Below are 13,375 nucleotides of genomic sequence, written 5' to 3'. Positions count from 1 at the left end.
CTGTCTTCACTTAAAAGTCAGAGCTCAGGCATTAATTTAGAGGGCTGAATGCTTTTTTTCATTAGAGCCTTTACAGTTCCACCATTCACAGTTAATATTGATACTCTGCAGGGCAGGTAATTTTACTGGAGAAAGAATGCATAAAGGCTCATTCTGCTTTTAATGGATTTAGTAGAAGTTTAACCATTGCTTGTAAAAGGAGGAAGGTTAGACCAGAAAAGATCTGTGTGTTAAATATGAATCTGTATGATACAGATTTACTCACAGCATTTTGAGTATATTTAAAAAAGGTTGCCTCTTTCTAGGGCATTGTCTTGGTTTCAGTCTCTCCATAATTAGTTTCTATTTATGGAAGAAATCGAGATAAGTAGCATGTAGATGTCTAAAAGATAAATGTTTTTGCATGTGTTTTCTTGCTTTATCTTTATGCAAATGATTTATTAATGCTTTTTAAAGACCACAGGAGGTATACAGATTTTATTTTTTTTTCTGTATGGTTAATAACAGCAGTTTAGTTCTTTGCTTTCATTTGTAATTACTTCAAACTCTGCCATAGAAAGGAAGAATTGACTTTTATATATTTAAATACACATAAAGATTAAAAGAATTGCAATCCTAATTTTGCTGTCACCTACATAATTATAATGGATCTGTCATATGAAAGTTCTATTTTACAAAGTGCTATTACCATGACTTGTTTCTATTTTTCATCTTGGAAAAACATTTTAGTTCCAACTGAAATTCTTACCACATATTTTCAAGTTTCCTTATATTATAAACACTTCTGTATCTCAAGAAGTTATGTTTAGTTTATTGGTTTTGACTCAAAAAAGTTCTTTCAGGTAGTTGTGCTACTGATTTTTTAGTAAAATAATGTATGGAATTAAAAAAAAAATTGGAAATGGAGTTACTATCACCCAGATGACAAAGTTGTGTTTAAATGTGTCTGCCTGTGCACTGTATTCTGTATGCTAGTATTGAATATTCTATTATATATAAATTCAGTATCAGTTAAAAGACTTTTGTAGTGCAAATAAAATGTAAATATTCCCTTTTAATGTGATGCCAATAATGAAGTAGTAAACGCATAAACCAAGGTATTTAAGGCATGTAGGCATTCAAGGTACCACGTTAGTGTAGACATGAAGGACACTGTGAACACTGAGATACTCTATAAAAGGGCTCACATTTTAAATATAAGTAACAGCAACCTCCCTTCTCGACCTTCGATTGACCTTGTGTACCACACTGCCTTAAAGATGGTGTAATAATGGAAATAGCCTTTGCTTATAGTTTCCTGTAGAACAAATGGGTTTTAGTGGTAGCTTTTGTATTTGTGCTATGCAAAATTTCCAGTAAATTCATTTCAGCCTTTATATTTTATGTTCCATTTTAGATTGTAAGGAGGGATTGCTTTCTTAGGTTTTCTTTTCCTGTTAAACATGTACATTTAGTGTAAAGAGTAAAATCCAAATCTTTAATCATTAACAGGCTAAAGAACTGTTGAAGAATAAAAAAGTTAGTCAACAGTTTAATAAAAGCTGTATAATCAAATGACATTATATATTAGAGTGCATTTTTACTGTTGTATTGTCTATAAAATCAAAGCAGTCTATAAATCATAGAATTATGTAGTTACTTACCATTTTAAAAGCAGTATCAAGTGGAATTGGTGAAAATCCCCAGGGTGTAATCAATAGTTGCTTAAAATAAGAAGCCTTTATGGTATTATTTCCAAGTGTACCATCTGAAATCAGAGGCAATTTACTGACAGTTGTATATTTTGTTGAAAAAAACATTCAGACGTGTATTAATGACAAAATCCATGTCTGTTGCCTTTTACAGAGTGCAAGGAGAGTGATTTATTTTGAAAATGTCTTTTAGCTGGGTAACTAGGTAACTTACACTGTGCTACATGAAAGAGTTTGGACTGCATTTTGTGAAGCTGAATTCCAGCGCAATGAGTGAAGGAAACAGATGGAGTAAGAGGAGGACAGATGGGTATCAAAAAAACTACAGCTGCTGTTTTCAGTACCTGTGCATTTACTGCCATAAATCAATTTATTTTCATTTACTGAAACGGGAAAATCATAAATTATTAAGCCAAAGCACTACAGGTCCCAGAATCATTGTATGTTGAAAGCATCTATTTGTAGTAGTTAATTCGGGTCCTAAGTGAGCTACATCTGAGAATAAGTTTCTGTGGGTAAGAATGTCACCACCAGTCCAGTCATTTTGTTCTGCCAGGGAGATTTAAACATCTCTCATCCCATGGGGGGAAGTTTAATTAGTTATTAGTTACTATATTGGACAGCTTTAATGTTTTCCTTGTGGACAAGAGGTAGGCTACTGAAGTGCTGCAGTGAGTGCTAATGGACTGCTCTGCCACAAGGCTTCAGCAACCTGTGAGGCAGCTGAACCTACAGAGCCCAGAAGAAGGGCTGAGTGCAGGAGGCCACTTTCTTTCTGCTGCAGCAGCTTTGAATTGCAAGACATGAAATGGTGGTTGAGAAAACCAAAGCACTATTACTGTATATACCGATACACCAGCAGCCCTTATTTGCTGCGTGGCACAGCTTCTCTGTCACATACTTGACCTTGACCTAATTTGATTATCCCTGTGGTTAAACAGGAAGTTCAGCTGAAAGTCAAGTCATTCCTCTCTACCGTCACCCTGCTGGTTACTGCTGGCTTGTCGCTGATCCTGTTGAATTTTTGTATGAGCACCTGTCCATTAGAAATTGGATGGTGGCTGTCCAGACAATTTACATTTATTTTAGAATACCTTGCAATTAGCGGAGTTGTAAAATTGTAAAATGCAAATAGAAATCACCCTTGTATTAGAAATACGTGAGAAATGAGAAATTCAGGTCAGAATGCGTACTTGCTCTTTCTTGTTGAATTTATATCAGGGAGTTTTATGCCTAGGGGCACTGCATGAAGTTGCCACTCTATTTTGGTGCAACAGAGGCAGAAGTATGAAAATGTCTGTAATTTGAGTATCTTGGCATTGGTTTTCTGTGACATTTTATCACAGTTCCTTTTAAATGTTCCTGTGAGTAGTTTGAATTAAAAAATCACATTTGAAAAAAAATTTACTGCTTCATTTTCTAATCGAAATATGGTAATTTCTGATAATAGGTAGGAAGATTGGTTAGGCTCTGGCTCTCAATCTGTTTAATGCAATTTAGAGCCTAATGTGGCAAACTCTGAAGTTTTTACCTTTGTTAACTGTCTGTGTATTACCTTCCCAATATTATCTCATTGAAGGTGAGCATTGTAGTGCCAGCAGTTACCCATGCTGAGGCTGGACTACAGTCTTCAGCCATCAAGAACCCTGTTTGAAATGCATCATCGTCTCACACTGTTAAGCAAATTTCTGTTCAATTGGGATGTAAGCCTACAAATTGGGCAAATAGTTCAGAAGGGGTGTGATAGGATGAAAAGGATGCAAGATGATTTGCCTTAATTTCATAACTGAAGTGGAAGAGAAATCAGTGGTTGGTTTCCTTCAATTAAGAAATATTAGCAATTTCCATCAATTTTCAGAATAGCTCTATTTATGCAGATTCAAATATACTAGATTTTATTGGGGTTTTTTTTTAGTTTGAGAATCATAAACACAGTTGTCATTATTTTTTTTCCGTGAGGCTTCTTACAAAATTCTGCCTCTCCATAGTAATGAAGCTGCTTCTGCTTCCCCACCAATCACTCACTTTGCAGTCTGAATTTCAAATAAGTATGAAATATTTCCTTTAAGCAGGTAGGAGATAAACTGTAAACTACAGAGCATTTTTAAGCTATGCATCCAAAAGAGACAGTTTAAAATCTTAACCAGGGTCAAAAGGGTGAGAAAGTATTTGTGATTTTTGTAGTTTAAAGATGGAAATGAAATATAACTTATTCATTCTAAAAGCATAGAATTGCTTTATAAATTAAACTCAGACTTGTATTTACAATTTACTGCTGTACTTATTTTGAAAACAAGCATCCTCACAACATACAAAGTAGTGACTGTTAATTTCCTGTTAAACATAATGGCCACTAATGAGTCTGCCCTAACAGATAACCCTTCAGCCCATTGAAATCTGGCAGTGTGTAGTGTCAGGAGCATCTTGATACCAGTAGGGAAGAGCAGTGTAATTATTTTGGTGTATAAAATTAGACTCAAAGAATCCTGGGAAAGGGAAAAGGCCATGCTGCTGTCAATACTTCTCATCAGTAAGTGTAAGTGATGTGCAATTTCATTTATGTATTTGATTTGTATTCAGCCCGGGCTGAGATTGCTGTCTTTTCTAAAAGCATTCCCTCCAGGAATTCAAAATGATCAGGCAGTTTCAGAAACAGCAATCTTGCACAGTGCCCTTGCTGATGGCAAAATCTGGGGCTTCTTGCCCTGACATATAGACTGTAAGAATGTGTATGTACTGCAGAGAAGAGGGCTCTTTCAAAGACCTCCTGGCAGACATCAGCTATTATGTGCTGAAGACTGTTACCCAAGGACTCAGACTAATCTAAGTTGCAGCAGAGGAAAGCTCTTTTAAGTGGTCAAAACTCAAGTGCTTGGTCTTGTTAGAATTTTACCCACTGTGAAAGATGGAGTGCTGGTTTAAATGTTTCTTGGAGCTCCCATCCCTGTGGGTTTGGTTGCACTGATCTTCTCAGGGAGGGTCCATGTGCTTTAACTTAAGGTACTACAAAGTGGCTGTGAAACAGCTGTGGGGCATACACGGCAAAAGAAAGGTTACAGTCTTCTTACAAGTACAAATGGGAATAAATATCCAGTATTCACTGGTTTTGGAGCATCTGTCATGAGTTCAGTGTCCAGCACAATTCCCATATAGGGAATTACTCTTCCCAAAGAGTTTTCTTCTTGTATTTTGTCAGGCATTCGCTTGTAGTTAAGTTGAGCTTCATCAGGTGATCCAACAGTTGAAAAAAATGTATTCTCAACATTAAGTGTACACAATATGTGTGAGTTAGTCTAAGGGACTAGTTAGTAAGTTAACCAAACAACGGATTCAATTCTGTATATGAAATTGGAATTTTATATTTAAGCTGTAGGTATCACTTTGAGATAATGGAAAAACCTTGGAATAAAATACTCTAGTCTGGTTCTGCTTTGTTAAGTAAAAATGAAACTTAGAGTTCAATGTATTTATTGGTGTTAATACCATTTATGTTTGGGATTCTCACTTACTATTCTTAGTTACTTATTCTAAAATATTTGAAAAAAAAAAAAAAAGCCCCAGGCAAGCACTTTTTCTCCTGACACTGATTGTTCATGTTGAGGTTATTGAGATTCCGACTTCTTTATGAGGGGAAAGATGTAGGTTTAAAGGCTTGAGGCAAGTTTTAAAAATTTAAGCCATGGCTGAAGCGAGTTTAGATCACTTGGTGTGAATGTAGGGACAAGCTGAGAGGAGGTGGTTAGGTCCATACAATAGAAGATAAACTTAGACAAGCAGGAATATGATAAGGAAAAGTGTAAATAAAGGTATAAAGTAACTTATACTGAAGACAGATCAGAGGTTTTTATATATAGCATAGCAAAATACCAAAGGAACACATAGGAAAGAAAATTCAAGTTGAAAAGGGTTGAAAGGTTTTCTGAAGGTAACACAGGGCTTCTTTTGTTCCTAACTCTGATTCCATGATTCTTCACTTTTTAAAAAAAGTTCTCACTAAATAGTTACATGAAAAAATTGCAGCAACTAATCAGAAAATGTGGAAAATCAAGCTTTTTGTGTGAAGAGAGGGAATGTAGGGGCAGTATCCAGAAAGATTTCCAGACCATTGAAGAAGAAATAGGATGGAGAGTCTCAAGATATTTTTTTCTAATATTTAGCTCTGATAGTCAAGTGTTAATAATTTAGAATGATAGAAACAGAAATTAAAGCACCTTGTTGTTTGTATATGATTAGTAAAGGACCACCTGTGAATGAGAGAATTTTTTAATGATCCAGTTATGAATATCTGACAATACTTTTTTTCTGCCTTAGCTATATTATTTCAGAGTAATAACTCATGTTGTCTTTCCTTGGATGCTTAAAAATATTATAGATATAAAATTTCCTAAAAATAGAAAATACTGGCTACAGACACAAATAAGAAAGTGTCAAGAAAAAAGCTTTGTAAGGAACCTAATTTTCTGATGATGAATGTTCTGCAGAATAGCTATCATGATGTGTCCTCCTGCTTAGCAATAGGAGAGGGATATATACCTAAATATCAGAATGATCATGTTTAATGCGCATTTTTTTTCCCCAGCCCTTTTTTCCTTTTCCTGCAAACATTCAGCTTGCTAAAGAATTTATCACTGCAAAGGATGATGCCTAGTGTATGACTTATTTTGTGCTAGTTACCTTTCACTGAAACTAGTGTGACCTTATTCCCTTGCCTCCATCCAAAAGCAAAAGTGGGAGATCTTAGGCCATTGTATGCCCTTGCATGGGAAAGTTGGTGTTCAGTGCTTGGTTTTTGCCATGCATTTACTCAAGCCAGAGTAGGTCAGTAAACTTCAGGAGTAATCTTTTTAAGGGAGCATAAACCAGTTATGACCACTATCATAGTTGCTATTCTTAAAGCTAAGGACTGATGAACTGTTGATGAAGAGCTAAAAACCAGTGGCTGAAGCTTTTAGAATGAGATGTTTTCTTGGTTCAACTTTCTGTAGCTGTTTCTGTAAACCCAGAAATTAATCTCAACTGTTGGTTTGTTCTGATGGTATTTCCATTTGGCAATGTCAAGTATTTCAGGAGAAATTTTATTCCTAGAAGATCTTGAATTGCAGCCTTTTTAAGCAATTTTTTTTTTTGCAAAGCTGAATGGAATTCTAAATATATCCCATTCTAAGGTTTAAACTTTTTTTTTTAAAGCTTCTATTAAAATATGCTCAGAGTTAGGAAAAAACCCCAACATCTTAATTTAAACTAATCTAATAGAGAATATTGTGTGCGTGTCTGTCTTTACATGACAATGTAAGCCTAATAAATACAACTATAAATATCCATTTCTTTTGTGATGACTCTTACATGTTGTAAGTAGGGCATCTCTATGCTGCCCGAGATGAAGTGGTTACTTCTTCACCGAGTAGCAGCAGCAAAATTTGACTTAGTTTTAAATAGGTGTTCATTGCAGAATTCATGCCATCCTCATTAAACTGAAGCTCCTCTGTGTTTAGATGAAATAATGACCAAAGTCTAGTCCTGCAATTATTCGAGTTATTTTTGTTTTGTGCTGAAGTCAGCAAAAATTTGTCACAGGTCAGGGACTTGTAACTGGTTCTTTGTGTTTGTTGAGCACTGTAATTCCATGCCAGCTTGACTTACAGTTATGTTTCTGACATTTTGCTAATGTTTTTATATCTGTTTATCTATCTGTTTTATATGCACTGACAAAGGCTGAGTATATTTTAAACAGAGTCTTATCGTAATATTTTACAGTGTTGTTAAGGCTTTTGGACAGTCCTGCCTGCATTGTCATCTTTTCTTAATGCATTTCCATTTTCCCTATATTGCCTTCACATACTGAATTTAGAGGAGACTACTTCATGAAGTGTCTGCTTTTGTTGCAGTCATTTTATAGTTCTTTCATCATTATTGCATGAGATTTGTATTGAGTATATGATTTAGCTTGCTTCTTGCTCTGTGTTCAATCAAAACATGAATCTTCTGCCATAACACTTTCATAAAAAGAAAAAAAAGATAGCACTTTAACAGGACAAGAGTGTTTCAGCGCGGTGTGCTAATGTGAAACATCATACTTGTGTATGCAGGTTTGAATCCCCTGGAGCTTGGCAGAGTCTTAAATTTCTTACATGGCTGATGAGTGTTTGGTTGTTTATATGAAGGGTTTCAGGGCTTCTGCCTGCAGTTCATAATGCAAAAGCTTCTGGCACTGTTAAGACCCTTTTTGTGCTGGTTGGAAGTCCCAAGGCAGAACAGGCAGGGAGTCAAAATTGCTGCAACAGACGTGAAATCCTGGCTCTGCTGACTTCAGTGGGAGTTGTGCCGTAGCTGACAGTGGCCCAAAGCTTTAATCCAGAAGTAGTCCTCCCTTGTTGATAATCCTGGTGTATGCCCTAGGGGAAGCTTTTGCTTTGTTGCTGCCACCCAGACTGTGTGTGTTTGTGCAGAGAAGATCTAAGTCTCTTATGGTGTCACACTGTGCCTTTCACAATCACAGCACTTCTGGAATGAAATTGGGACAGAGGAAAAAGAACCTGAACTGTGGACACATGCTGTCTTATTGCTTGTGTCCTGAGTGATTCCCAGTAACAAGCACCCTGACCTGAGCAAGATTAGCTTCTTGAGACTGCAGAGGAGGGAGTCATCAATGACTGCAACCAGTGCATCTCCCAGTCCCTGCTTCTGCATTTGCAGGTTATCCCTTTAGCCACGCTTTTTGGTACGTGAAGCAACAGTACATTCATTAATTCAGTCCTACTTAGCCCATGAAGACTGAGTTATCCATGTAAATGTGATCTAGTGAGCTATTCTCAGAGATGCTTCATAAATTTTTATGCTAAATGACAGCGGCAAATGGGAAACGTTTGACACTTTTTTAGTTATGAGGAAGGTGTGCAATGCAGAACATCAGAATTTGCGTTTAATTGGTGCTGATTAAAAGAGGAAATGATCTCAAGTTGTGCCGTGGAAGGTTTAGATTGGATATGAAGCAAAAATTATTCACCTAAAGGGTTATCAGGCAGTGGAACAGACTGTCCACTTAAGTGACTGGGTCACCATCCACGGACATATGGAAAATATGTAGATGTGGCACTTAAGGATGAGGTTTAGTGGTGGACTTGGCAGTGACAGGTTGATGGTTAGACTTGATGATCTTAAAGGTTTGGGGGTTTTTTGTGGTTCTATAAGAAGAAAACTAGCTAAAAAGTAAATCCTTGTCCTTTGGGAAAATACATTTTATTATTTCTGTCAGGTGAAAGTGTTCCCATTATAAGTATTCTCAAGTTGTCTGTTTTCTTAAAGTATTTATTCTCTTATTCATCCGGTCTAAAACATCATTTTGCTGCTTTGTGCAATACAGTCAGAGACTTTCAAAATTCAGGATTGTTTAGAGTTGTAAATAATGCTCATCCTATCAAGTGCAAAATAATAAACCATTCTGCTTCAGAGTGCTGGAAGTAAAAATAATCTTCGCTAGGTGTTACTGTCTTAAGTCTACATTTAAAAAAATTTAGAAAAGTAATTAAAAACATTTTGGGGAGTTTTTGAAGAGTTGATGTTTGCTGTCTGTCTTTATATATCTCAAATGTATGAAAAGACATTGCTGTTGCTGCTTCTGTGGTACCAGAAATTAAATTCAAAGCCTGTTTACACTGCTAACAGTTATTAATTTCATGCTGAAGGTGGAACTCGGCATTTTTATCTGTAATGAACTGGGAAGCCTCGTTAACTTCAAAGCATTGCTACACTGGTTTATCTCCTATGAATGAGAATTTATAGGCACAATATGTGTATCCATTATGCTTATACAAGCCTTGTGATAATTTTACAAAAAAACAAAATAAACAAGTACTTTTGCTATAACTGACTTCACAGAAAATGACCGTATTCCTTCTCTTCCTTCAGTCTTCACAGAACTTCCTTTCTACAAAGATCATAGGTGGTGACAACCCAAAGAGCACTTTGGGTAATCATAATTTTGGGGTCTGAATGTGAGACACTATGCTAGCTGAGCATTATTCTAGATTTGGATCTCAATCAGTCCCTTCAACTGCTCTTGAATTTTGAATCCTTACAAAATTCCATTCCTTGGTAAAATTAAAGTATTAATGAAGTAAACAAAACATTTTTGCATCATACAGAACAATTAAGTGTGTACAAACATGAAAGATGTATTCTGAGATAATGTTTCTGGATTCTGCTATCTGGAGCAGAAATTAACTGGTGTTTCTTCATAAGAAATTCTCTTTGAGTTTTCTCTTTTCTGTAGTTTATACAAAAGGCTGGTCTTTGAGATGACATCATTCCAGGAAATAATTTTTGCATAGGTTATAAGACCTCTTTCTCAGATGTGTTCATTTGTGGATTTTACGCTTATGTATTTTCTAGTCTGACACCTTTTTTTTCCCCAAGACTTATCTGCTTATCACCAATTCCTGTCTGAACACTTTACATTGTATAATGACACTTTAAGTCTCATTAGCAAGACACTGGATATTTCTTCAGAATATTTAATTGCATTTTTTATTGTGATGACCAGAGGATAAAGCAGTTCCTATTCCACAATATTTTAACTCATTCCACTTCTCTTTGCATGTCAATTGTGATTTCACATGCCTACTCCTTGAGCTATATGCATCAATTTAATTTTTGTATGGCAAAGCACTGTTTCTATGCAGGTCTATAAATAAAAAGCAATAAGCTGACATATTTCACCTGTATCAAATGTATTTAATTTTTTTTTTTCTGGTATACTTGCTATCTGTCTCCTTATATGTATTGCCTGTCTGCATTTCCCATGTCACTCTGCCTCTTTTCTGTCAATTGACAGAATTTTCAGCTGGAGATGAAGTGTAATACCACTTCTACCTCTGTGCTGATGGGTTCACACACATCACAACACATGTTGCAGACCATTTCTCTGCTATGGTATATAAAATAAACAGCCACGTATTTGCTTACACATACACGCAGTACTGCTTCTTTCAAGCAATATGTCTATATACAGGGAGAAAGATTCTGGATCTGCCTAAAATCTGTCTCTGAAATGAAGACAAGACTAAAAACCCAGAAAACAATGGTGGGCAGAGATCACTGTAAACTCAAAGCTCTCAATAACCTAATCAGGGCTCTTACTACACAGCAGTATCTAAGATATTATAAGTGTTCATGTTATACTTGTACATAGGACAATGGAAGTTGTCCTATGTTTATAAAATTCAAATGGAGATGCATGTATTCTTTTTTAAATACTAAACTACAGAGGTGACCTGCATGGAACTGGTCTCCCAGGATTGAAGACTGGTGTCAGACTGACTGACAGCTACCCTACCCATCAGAGCAAATTGCACTCATTGCTCTGGGACACTCAGCAGATTGCTTTTGTTTTACTCCCATTGCATGTTACTGTACCTTGTCTTGTGCCTTGGATATCATCCCTGATCTTTACCTCCTGATTCCTGCTCTTACTCGTGAGCTCCCATTTGCAGTGCAGTCTTGCTCTGGGTTTTGCTTGCTTAGCTCCCTTGCTGGCAATGCTCCTATTTCTCTTATCATTCCATGACTTGTCCAATTCTTGACTTAAGATCATCTTAACTAGATCTCTCATCTATTAAACAAAACAGGAAGTTGAGCAGAGACTTTGATGAAATCTCTGTATGAGTAATTTAACACTTTCTTCAGGTTGTTGTTGTAAACTGTTCTGTCAATCCCTGTTAATGGTGCTTAATCATTCAGGTCTTTTATAACTTTAGGTATTTTGGCCTTAAAGTAATCTGTAAGCCCTGTAACACCTTAAAGTGCTCTTTTAATTTGCAACCAAAAGAGACTGACTTGCTTGTAAACATTTGATTGAAGTATCTGTAAACCTAAGACAAATACCTTGTAAGTCGTGTGAGATTTTTAAGAATAAAAAGTTATGACAATAATCAAGTTACACCAAAAAGAAAAAAAAAAGACAGGATTTATAAATCCACGAGTTATATAGAAATAAGGAAAGGAGTTCATACTTTAAGTGTCAGCAGAAATAGCTGGTGCATTTAAGTTTGACTTTTAGTCTCATGTAGCAGTATGTGTAAGCAAAGGTATGTCTGTGGCTGGTTTTAAAATGTAAATGTGTCAATATTCAAAACAGTTTATATCATAGGAGAGGATATAGAAAAAGACAATGAACAAATTCTCAGCGGTGAGGTAAGTCAACATGGCCTCAAGTGGTGACAATCAGATATTTAGGGGTACCTAGATCACTTGTGTATTTGTCCTTATTTCCTTTTATCACATGTTAGGCAAAATCCTGTCAGGTTGGAGGCAAGAATAGCTCAACTGCAGAATCACTTTCTAATTGCAAACATCACTGTGGCTGCTTTTGTTATCAGTTGAATTCATGGCATTCTTCAATGTTACCAGTGGGGGCAATAACAGAGTATTGTGAAGGCTGCCAGAGTACAGAATATTGTATAGCATTGGTATGAATGCAGTGCTGGGGTTTACCCTCAGAAACATTGATCTGAGGGTTCTGATTATTCAGATTTATCTGTGATATTAGGGTCTCATGGGCGCAACCACACAAACCTCTGATCTGCAGAACTGAAATGTGAGACCGTAATCTAAACAAAGAGGAAACACAAAACCGAACTCAGTTTAGGGCCTGCTTGTGCTTCAATACTTTCAGTACTTTGATGACTAAGTTTTTGTGTGTGTGTGTCTTTATGAGATCTAGCACTTACTGTAGCCTTGTTTTGTGTAACAGAGTGCTGTGTCAACTAATTGTTATTCTCAGTGGGTTTTTCACTTCCTATTTTTTGGAAGCTGTTTGAATGCCAAATGGTAGCAGTCATCTGTCAGATAATAGATAGGAATCTGGGATTGGAACTAAATCTAGTTATAGTACATGCACTTAAATATTAATTAAACCACACTGACTCTGAGGTCATAATCTGGGTGATTATATTAGACTCAAATCATGAACAGATCTTGTCAATATAAATTTTTTTTCATTCTTAATTTTTGTCTTGCATAGAAAATAACTAAGTAGCTCTTATTCAAAAGAGAATTTCTGTTTCAAAATGGTTAAAACATAAAGCCTTTTGAAATATTTGATCTTCCACCATTGGAATGGTATTTTAAATTATTCTTGTGTTAGTTTGCAAAGTGTTTCATTAGTTTTATGGGGATTTTTGTAATAAATATATATTAGACTGAAGGCAGGGAACAAGGCTATATTTACACTTCCCAGAACTTCTCATTGTAACAGTTTTCATTCAGTTGCTAGGAGCTTAGCCAAACTTTTAAAGTATTTGGGCTGAAATGTGTTGCATTATGATACAGACTTTAATTATGTGAGAGCACACTATTCTTCTCCAACTCTTTCCCTGCCTGCCTCATTCAGGTCTCAAGATAGACAGTACTGATTTAACAGATATTTTGCAAATATGTCATTTAAAGATGAGCTTCATTTGGTTTGTGGCAGTCTGACTCATTGCAGCATTCAGATCTTTCTCTGAATATGACACTGTTGATTTTCTCAGAAGACTGATGGGCTCCATGAAAACTACAAATATTAGTGTTTGCATTTTATAGTATTCTTGTGAAATGAGTGCTCACTGTTATTTCTGTTTTACAGCGTGGTACTATGACACAATAATATATCCTCAAAGTACAGACCAGTTTGAGTGACTAATGTGAAA

The 13,375-nt window shown here is 35.9% G+C and overlaps 1 protein-coding gene across 2 annotated transcripts in view; it reads right to left on the bottom strand.

Annotated features, from left to right (window-relative positions):
• The window catches only part of B3GALT1 (beta-1,3-galactosyltransferase 1), a 182,152-nt gene that overhangs the window by 51,935 nt on the left and 116,842 nt on the right, over nt 1-13,375 (bottom strand). For both annotated transcript variants that reach the window (XM_041403681.1, XM_041403680.1), the window contains exon 3: nt 1,644-1,747. The gene's annotated coding sequence lies outside the window, so the exon portion shown is untranslated. The remainder of the gene's footprint in view (nt 1-1,643; nt 1,748-13,375) is intronic.

Source organism: Onychostruthus taczanowskii, unplaced genomic scaffold (genome assembly GCF_017590055.1).
Source record: "Onychostruthus taczanowskii isolate IOZ18803 unplaced genomic scaffold, ASM1759005v1 scaffold20, whole genome shotgun sequence".
NCBI lineage: Eukaryota > Metazoa > Chordata > Aves > Passeriformes > Passeridae > Onychostruthus > Onychostruthus taczanowskii.
Note: the sequence above shows the minus strand (reverse complement) of the source record. Positions and strands in the feature narration are given on the sequence as shown.